The 10,688-nt window shown below is 32.0% G+C and overlaps 1 pseudogene; it reads right to left on the reverse strand.

Moving 5' to 3' along the window:
- Positions 1–5,576: 5,576 nt before the first annotated feature.
- Positions 5,577–6,424, reverse strand: LOC127082226 (probable CCR4-associated factor 1 homolog 11; annotated as a pseudogene).
- Positions 6,425–10,688: the final 4,264 nt, after the last annotated feature.

The raw sequence follows: 10,688 nt of genomic DNA on the forward strand, positions 1-10,688 counted from the left end.
AAATGCTATGATGTATGTATTGAATCGGCGATTCATGGTCAAAATCGGGGTGTGACATGTGGCATATATGACATAAAGAACACGTCATATTTTTTCTTTCTTTTGTTTGGTAGCAATGTCATGAACTTCAAATATTGATGATGTTGCTTCCAAATCATTTTCAGTTTGATTATAGTGAACAAGGCATAAATTACATCCAATACTTTGTTAATTTTTTGCCTTTGATCTGCCTTGCTGTTAAAATAGTTTTTAGAGATACTCTTTTGTTGAAGATTTTGTTTTTGGATACCCACATCTTCACAGATTGTTATATTTTCACTTTCATCAAGAACTAGATCATATTTAAGTTGCCTTCTTTCTCCTTTCCAGTATTTCTTGTTTACCTCAATTTCTTTTATTCTTAACGCATCTTTTTCAACTGATGTCATGCATTTTTCTTCTTCTTTCACATATTCTTATTCCAACCTTAACTCTTGCCAAATAAACCTATTTGGATAAAAGTTAGCTTCCTTACATTCATTCATAAGAATTCTTACCTCCCTCTTATATGCTTTAAAAAATTTAGCCGCCTCTTCCAAAGTGATTCAGAATCAGGTGACCAACATGCAGGAGATACATGTGGCAATGTATCAAAATAATACATGAATACAAAACTCAGACACTATATTAGTAGCAAAGTATAGAAGAATTCATGAAGCAACAATAACTCGACCTTTTTTTATAATAATATAATAAAAATAAACTTAAAACAAAAATTTTAATGCAGAGCAACAAAATTTCAACTAAAAACTAAAATTGTAAACTCTATAATCTTTGGCAGTCCTTGACAACGGCGCCAAAAACTTGATCGGTAAATTAGCAAGTGTACTAATCTGTCAATCTGGTAATAATGAGAAATCACAAGTATGGATCTTAAGAATTTCTTAATGATACATAGTTCACGTTTATTTATAGTTAAACAAAAGCAATCAGGGGTTTCGAATTGGGTTTGTAGTGAACAATATTAAACAAAAGCAAAATTAAAATAGAGTAGAAAACAATATGAGTAAAGTGTGCTAGAAATTAGGGTTTGATCATGAACTCGTTAATAATCCTCACTTGACCTTGTATCAACTTACTTTATCTTCACATATTACCATTCTCAAGTGTATCTACTCCTAATTCGTTAGTGAGTAAACCTTTAAACATTCAAATTAACTCATATGTCCATACTAAATTATAGATGAATTTAAGCATTCAATTATCAAGAAAATATACTTTAGTCTATCAAAGCATATAGGTTTCTAAATGGTATCCCTAGTCCTAAGTGATGTTTAAGATAAAATATTTCCACCAAGCATTATTGTTGACAGCCATGCCTAACATATAATCGTAAATCATCCTCAATTTTTCCATGAGAGAAATAATTTAACTTAGAAAAGAAATAAATTTATTAGAAAATAAAAGGTAATTCAATACAAGGTTCAAATAAGAGTTATCAACAAAATCAATCTCAGGTATCCATCCCTAGCACTATGGTGCTTAGCTACTCATTCTAATAAAAAGAAACATTGCAAAGATTGAAGATGAAGAGGTCTTCAATGGTGAAAATCCTTGAAGATTACGCTCCACCTCGCTTCCACTGTGTTCTCCCACTCCTAAATCTCCTTATGTCGTTAAAAATCAAGTCCAAACTTTAAAAAATTACTTTCTGGCTTTAAATACGTCAAACAGAGCTTTTTTTGCAATACTGGATCCCCCATACGCGTATGGTTGCGTATGGGGGTGTTTGGGGGCAGGTCATACGCGTATGGGCAGAAACACACATTTTTTCAGACCTGATACAGGTGTGAGCAAGTTGACATGCGTATGGGAAGAAAATTCTGAATTAGCATTTGGTGTCTTAACGAAAGTTGTAGCCCTTGATGTTAGTTTTCATTTTTCATTGGTCCCACGTTATTCCAAATTATGAAGCTCTAGATATAATCAAAATACCACACACCTATCATGATATGCAACATGCTGAAAAATATACTTTGTGAATCTTTTTGAAAATTTGTTGAATTCCTTTTCCGAAAAAACCCGTCAACCTTCCCAAAAAGATCAAAAATACCAAAAATAATTAAAGCACATAAAAATACAAAAATTAAAGAAACTGAGATATAAACCAATCAATCTTTATGGAAAATGTAAATAACACACATACTTTCACCTATTAAAATGATAATAACTATAACAGAAATGGTGATTGATCAACCGTCGCAACCATATTCGGGTTCGGGAATCGATTATGGAAAGAGGAAGGTATTAGCATCTCTCATGTGTGTTGTACTCAACGTGAACCTTTTAGTTAAACTTGCGATTGAATGTTAGCTTAAGTAAGTTGTTTTATTCGACTTATTGAGCAAGAAGAAGAAAGAAAAGATTTTTAGGGTTTTTTATTAATGCGCCTGACAAGATTTGAAAATCATGCTCCTGTGTATCTCCAGGTGCAATGGAGAACTCAACTCTACATAGTTCTTTATAGTAAAAGAACTATTTGTTGGTTGCTTTTAAAAAGTGTTGTTTATATCGCATTTGAGCGGTTAAACCTTTACTTGTTGCTCGCTCTTGGAGGATGAAGTCTTTGTTTGTTTTGCGTCGAAATGGATAAAGCATACTCATTTATGAAAAGAGATTTTTGTAGTCTTTCCAGGGCTAAAACCAGTATTCGAACGGTAGGCTAAGTAGGGCCATTACACGAATACTCGGGAAAGGAGAAGAAAATTACTTCCGCCTCAATTTTTTTCATCCACGAAAGAATAAACTTAATTTTTTTCTTTAAAAGTGTTTTGAGGCAATCAACGAATGTTCAAGCAATAGGCTAAGTGCGGCCATCACATGAATATTCGGGAAAGAAGAGGAAAATTACTTCCGCCCAAATTCTTTTTCAATCGGTAAATTATTGAGAAAAGATTTTCAAAGCTTCAAAAAAGCGAAAAAAGAAACTCGAAGTTGATCGAAGGTTTAATCATGTTTTTTTGAAAATGATTTGAAAAATTGTTAGAAACTTGTGTAAGTTAGATGAATTTGAATTTATGGGTAATGTTGAAGTGAGATTTGACAACTAATTTCAACAGTATCCATCTAGCACACTAAAAAAGTAAGCAACTAAATTTGTACCAAAATTCTCTATCTTAGTCAAGGAACCAATTTTAGATTTTTTACTTTCATTTATCCTTTGAAAATAAAATGCTTGTTTTTTTATTTTAAAAAAGAAATAAAAACACTTATCATTCATACTATTAAATTATGTTTTCATCAAAAGAAAAATGAATAGTTAGTAAAAACAAGTAAAATTATAGGTGTAAAAGATGACATCTTAATGAGCCTTAACAAACCAAATAACATCGCCGAACTCTAAAATGACAAAAGAAGCCAAGGTAGAAATAAAATTTAGTTATGGAAGGAAAATTGTGTTAATATGAGGATTGCTTGTTTAAAATGGTGGAAGAATGATGTTGGTTTCATGAAGATTTGGTATGGAAGAGTTTAGAGGTTAATGGTGATCATGAGTTTATGAAGATTGTAATGGGGTTGTTTCATGGAGTGTGTATATGAAGTTTTCTTTTCTATCTCCTTTAAACTTTTTGAGCGGGAATTGATTCAAGTGGTGTTTGGAGTTAAAGATGATGTATAATGGTGGAAGAGTAATGAAAATGAATACGTGTAGTTCAGGTGCATGAACCATGAAGGAGGAGGATATGGTTAAATTGGTATTGATGAAGAGTGAAAATGAATTGTGTGGAAGTTAGTTAAGGTTGTGAGTGGTGGTATGTTTAGATGGAGGATGAAATGCAGGTGAGGTAAGTGTTTTGTTGTGAGGGAGAGAGTTTTTTTCTTGTAGAGAATTTTTTTTAGCTTCCTTTATGTAAAGATCAGCGCAAAAAATATAAAGGTTTTAATCAAATTCCAAAGTAAAAAATGCTCAGTTGAAAAGACTCAGGTTGATTAAAAGACGATCGTAAAAAAGGTCAAAAAATAAAAACGAAAACGTCAGGTTAAACTATGTGAACCGTAGATTAATAAAACTGACGTCTGTAAGTTCACTTTTGAAAATTTTCGTTCGTTAATTTTATGTAGATTTGAGAAACGATTAAATCGGTTTGTTTGTATAACCGACAATTTATTTTGGTTGACATTTTAAGCATAATGCGAGCTGAAACGAATGTTATGTTACGCGGATGATACGAATGTCTTGTGAATGCATTGATTTATTGATTGAGTGACAAAATTGAGGTATGACAGAAGGTATAGATAATTATGGACGGAGATCTTCCCAATTAAGTTTTGGGTTTTCAGTTTATTCACAAAAATAATATGATCGGGAGGATTTAACCTGTCATCCCCTCTTTTATACCTAAGACTTCCGCTTTATTTGATAATTTCAAAAGTCCTTCTGTTTATAATTGAATTGAAATGTGTATACAAAATTTCCAGTAGGTAATATAAAATTTCAGGTACAATCAAAATTTCGGGTAGTATATTTATAATTTTCAGTATGAAGTAAAATAAAAGATTACAAATATTTTCGATATGTTTGAAATTTTAATGGTATTTTCAAAAAATATCATGTTATACCAAAAATTTCAACCAATGTGAAGTTTTCGGTAGTTCAATTTTAAAAGATTTCCAAAGGTTAGGATTTTGCAAACAGCTTTGTACTGTTGTGATTGCGCCGACTGCTAAATAGAGGTTCATTTGTTGTTGAGAAAAACATCTCAAAATGCCTCATCCTCAATTTTTGATTAAAGCAAAAATGTACTTCAACAGAGATGTACATCTTGTAGAGTTCCGCCTTCCGGATGACACCACATTTCTCGCCGCCTTGACATTCAAGTTAAATGAATTGTTGTATGATACCGGTAAGAGAAAGGTGAGAAAGATCAAGTTTCGTTAATCTTGAATTGATATTAATGGAAGGGTGAAATACAACTTTATTGAGTTGAAGACCGATGAAGATTTGATAGATATGTGGAGATCATTTCGATGTAGGCTAACTAAGGGGTCGATCGAGTTAGACGCAAAGATTTCAAGATCTGTCGACGACATAATTAAAATGCTGAATTATCTGGTAATGTATAATTTTTCATGTTTCTTTATTACTCCTCCCGTCTCAACCCGGATGAAGAAAAGTTAAAAAAAAGTGATTGGAGAGTCAAACTACTTAAATTTATGAACAAACTCATTTCCATGTTTTGACTTAGCTAGTATTTAGGTGAAGTTCAAGTTTAAGACCCGAAGTTTGGTCTATCTAAATAAAAAAGTCTATAGTAATTTTGTTTGGTGTAGAAATATGTTCTAGCTTGTTAAACTCTATTGTTTCATTATCATGCTGTATTATGGTTACAAGTCATTCAAGGATTTGCACTTTCTATTTTTGTGTATGCTAAATATTATTCTATACCTCTCATTATGAAATGGGTGACGTTTAGCATATACAACAAATTTTGTTTAACGTACAAAGAAATAACATAATATAATTTAAATCATGAGAGAACAGTACTAATAAAAAAAAGAAAATAATTGAGTTTTATATATTTCAATGTCAATATTTGTTACATTTCTAAGCCAAATAAGACTCCAACATGTTTGTTTATTTTTATTTTATTATTGATAAAATAAATATCAATAACTTTCATGAACACATGCAATGTCAACAAGCTATCTGATTCGGCTTGATGCGATTTTCCAACGACCCGGTTCACATCGAGTGTATTAGCTATTTTATTGAGACCGCCGTACAAATCTTTGCAATGATGTACCACGTGTTTCAAGTCATAGATGTTTCTAAATATTACTTTCAAATGAAATAAAAAACGTTCCAAAGTGTTTGGTAGATTTCTTCGCATTAAAATCTTCATTAAATAGCCGAAATCATATGCACCATGAAATGTGACCCAAATAACCGAATTGTTGAAGACAAGCCCCGATCTGATCATCAATTCAGAAAAACGTAGTGAATTCACCCCATAATAGAAATTGCGCTTGAAGTCAATGCCTCCATGACTTAACATATCAGTTGAATCTTGATTGTGTGGATCATTTTCAATGTCAAAATCAGAAAGTTAAATTCCCATATATACTTGTTTTTGGTTCCAAAATCAGGGAGGTTACCTTCCGAATCAGATAAAGTAAGGCCAAGTTGAATGAGTTTAAGATTATCAACATTGGCCTTTAAGTAATTGTAATCATTTAAAGGGTCCCGGCGACGAAGGTGATAAGGTACGGTGGAGTCCTCTTTAGATTCATAAATTACTCCTGGAAACTCTGTATCCATCGAAATGAAATGAAATTCGTGTAGAATTCCACGAATGAGAAGAAACTCATTCTCTAGATTGTAAGCCCAAACTTGACGAACTATAACATTATTGTTTGATTGCTCATCCCCCTTGAGTTTATTCATGTTGAAAGCTTTTAAAACTTATCAAAGATTGAGAACAAGAGAGATAGATTTAAGTGTGTGATTAGGTTAAACGATACAGGGTGGTTTTATAGTAATAGATTTAGTTACCATTCAAACAAAAAAGATTTGATTTGATTTAGATATGATGAGTAGATCTTGAAAAATAAATAGGATTTGGTTTTTCGTTTGTTCAACAAAACAATAGGGTCTCTTGTTTTTCTTTTATTCAAACAACTGTTTGATTTAGTTACTAAAAGGGCATGTTAGTGTAATTAGAAGTCTGTTTTTCTTCAAAAGGAAATGTAGTGATTTATTAATAACTAATCTTCCCATTTATATCGCTTAAAATTTTAAATCTTTTACATCCTACTTTATGAGACATTTATGATAACTATTGAACTATTCAGACACATTTACCATAATATTATGGAAACTTTTAGTTTCAAGATATGAAACATTAATTAGTAGTATAATTTATAAAGAGATAGAAAAAGATACGAGATCTTGAGTTTTGTTTGTAGAATTGTGGTTATGTCGTATGGTTATAAATTGTGGATTCTTTTATATTTTTTATTTAAAAGCTGTTACTAGCATTCTAATTAATTCTCTTATATTTATATAATTTTATTATTATATTATTATAAATTGTGGATTCTTTTATATTTTTTATTTAAAAGCAGTTACTAGCATTCTAATTAATTCTCTTTTATATTATCAAGCCTTGAGACATGAATCAACACACTCAAGTACATCCTTAGATCCCAACCATGATGTTCAATTGGCTGAAGAGTTTGAATTCATTGAAGATCAAAAAATTCAAATTCATCTGATACACAATCAATGCACTGCAAAGTCAAACCTTTAACTCTTGAGATTTATGATTAAATATGAACTTCTCAAGATAAATTTAATGAAAATACGTTTAATTGATGAATTTGATCAAGAAAAATCAAGAGAATTGAGGTTACTTGCAAAAAGGGCAATCTTTAAAACATTGAAAATTTCACTAAGTATCTAAATTTCATGTCAAAAGTGGCAAAATTCCTAAAGACATAACTTCCAATCTAAGCAGCCATTTTCTTTGTTCTAAAGCATAAATCAAAGCTCTTGTTCCATACTTCAACTTTGTCCTAGAGGGTTGGTTCCCTAAAAGTGCAAGGATTTTGAGTTGTGAGGCCATGAAGTTGGTGTCTCAAGTTGAAACACTTAGAAAATTTTCAAGTCAGCTTTGATCCCTAAAAAGTAATAAACTTTGGAGCCAGTTTTCATTATGATCCACTTTAGTTCAGCAAAAACTCAAAACATGAAAGTTGTAGAGCATGTCTTGGGCTTTCCAAAAGGTCAAGTACATTTTTTCCCATGCATGAGCTATGAGTTTCGAAAATGGGAAGTTAGGGTTCCAAACTTGAATTTCAAGTCATGTTCATGATGAATTCTTTGAGGAAAATCATTTCAAATGTGCAAAACCCTTGATTACGGGTCCTTTAGTGTACAAATCTCTCCATAATCAGATAAATACACAAGTCTTTGGGGGAATTACACAAAGAATTGAGCCTTTAATGCCATTTTTGGAACATTTTACATAAAACTTGATATCCACTTACATAAAGCAAGCTTTTGCCAACCACTCTTGCATTGAGCCTCTAAATTGTTTCATATGATCACACTTAACCTCTAAATCCAGAAGAAACCTCCTAGACTTCAGAAAAGTATGACCAAGATCCTTGATTCACTCCACCTCTTCATCATAAATCCAACTTGCATTTTTGTGCAAAATGAAACCAAACATTCAAACAAACATTCCAATTGAACTAAGATCAATTTCTGCAAGTTACTTGAGCCCTTTATAGCCTATATAAATAGAGGGCCAAGCCTCATAACTCAACACACCAAAAATTGCATCCAAAACTACATTGTTGCAACTTCCAAACCCCAAATTTCCAAATTCTATTTATGTAGAAAATTCTTCAAACCAACCATCCAAACGCCTTCTAAACATCTAATCGAAGTTGTTCAAACCATTAAAACACAATTATAACACCCCAAATACCACATCCATTTCAAAAACAAGTCACTTTCATTTTGATTTGGATAGAACAGTTCAAGCCATTTCTGAACAAACCAAGGGCACCTACAGCTTCGGGAAGGATCAAAGGTGCTAAAGGGATCAATTGTTTGCTTCTGGAATCATTGAAAGAAGCATTGGATTTTCTCCAATAGGTTAGTGCACTTACACTTTAAAACTCTTATGCATGTATCATTTTTAATATTTATTGAAGTAAAAATATATTACATAGTGTGTTTGTTATATGTTTGCTACTGTATGCATTCTACCATGCTCATACATTGAGATTTTATTGTTAGAAAGTTAAAAGTGCAGTTCTGGTTTTTCCCATGCCATGTTTTGTACATTGAATTTTAGGATGAGACAATGATACCATTAGATTTCCTGCGAAAAATAGAGCAATTTAGGTTCTTACATTTTTTAATTTCACGGAAAATTGAGAGAGTTAAGGTTGTTCGAAGTTTGAGAAAAAAATGAAAAGAAATTGAAACGAGTTGTTGCAAGAGTGTGAGGTTAATGATGATAACGTGGAGCCGACCTTGTCATCTTAGGTCTTATTTTAAAATATAAATTAATGAATGTGACTAAATAACAAGATGTATTACCACACCAGTGGTTGAATTGTGTGTGTGTGCAAAAGTTCTGGGGTTCAAATCCCCCTTGCCCTAAATCCATTTTATTCATTGTATTTTGTTGCCTATTTATTTTTGTTGTTTTTCATAACTTAAAAGGCTCATAACTTGATGATACCTAAGCTTTTTTGAGCCAATTTTTTTGCTATGTGTTCATAATTTTTTCTATTTCATGATGATGAATATAAATTCCATAATTGATTTATTTTTCACATACTTATGCTTGTCAAAAGTTGATACCTTTTTTGGATTGTTTTAGGGTCTCAAATGACTTTCTTTGTTTGATACTTTAATTTTTCTTAATGATCATGACTTGTATGAATGTTGTGCATCATATATGAACTTTTTTTGATGTTGTTAATATATGTCTATTGGTTTTTGACCTAATTTTGACTTACTTTAATGTATGTTTACATGTTTATGTGTTTTGAACTTTGTTATTATGACAAGAACTTTTGTGTGTTTACTTTGCCATTGATCCATGATTCACATGTCATTCTTTCATGTCTTGTTGAACCTTCGTATGCATGTGTGCCCTTGTGTTTGTCTTTGTTTATGTGTGTCGTACCTTGAAAAAAATGAGAACACGACATAGCGAAGCACAATCGCACGCTCGCATGATGGACTAATCAGAGTTGCCACCAAACTTTGTTTATTCCTAAAAAGGAAAGGGGAAATATCGATAAAAGCCAAGAAAGAACGACAATGATAATGGTCGTTGCAACCAATATCAAGGTTCGAAAGTCGATTACACAAGCGGAAGGTATTAGCACCCCTCACGTCCGTTGTACTCAACGAGAACCATTAGGTTAGTTGTGAGCATTAATGTTAGCTTAAAATGTTAGGATTATCGAGTTATTAGGTGGGAAAGAAAGAATAGAAGAGAGAACAATGTTTTTAGATTTTGCAACGAATGGGACTAAACCTAAGGTTTTATCAATAGGCCTGACAAGATTTACAAATCCTGCTCATACGTATCTCCGGGTGCAATAGAGAACTCAAGGCTTACGTAGTTCTGGGTAGAAAATGTTTGTTTTTTGGTCGATTTTAGCAAAAGTTATATTGTATTAATCAACGAAAAAACATTGTTTTACCCAAAACAGATGAGGAGTTGACGTATAGCACACATCGAATGGATTTACAAATCAACATTAGGAAAAACGTCACTTATCTCAACTCAACAATTGTGGACGAATCATTGCTTTACATCATCTTAAGACAAGATGTCTTTCGTTTTTAAAAAGGTTTTTTTAATCAACCACACGGCGGCGAAAAAAGAGTTTGATTGGTTGAATGTTTTTTTGAGCTTGAAAGATGAGTATTTATGACTTGCAGGCTCTTACAACTTGGGTCTAATACCCAGGTAATATTTTTATTTCAATTTTATTGAGAAAAGAAGTTTGAATATTTACAAATGTTTTAGAGGGAAGACGAACACTTATGGCTTGCAAGCTTTTACAACTTGGGCCTAGCATTCGGGACTACGACTAGACCTTTCACCCATATAGTCTTTTTCTTTCAATTTTATTATGAAAATGGTTTGGAGGGATTTGAGGGTAATTGAAAT

Source organism: Lathyrus oleraceus, chromosome 5, assembly GCF_024323335.1.
Source record: "Lathyrus oleraceus cultivar Zhongwan6 chromosome 5, CAAS_Psat_ZW6_1.0, whole genome shotgun sequence".
NCBI classification, from domain to species: domain Eukaryota; kingdom Viridiplantae; phylum Streptophyta; class Magnoliopsida; order Fabales; family Fabaceae; genus Lathyrus; species Lathyrus oleraceus.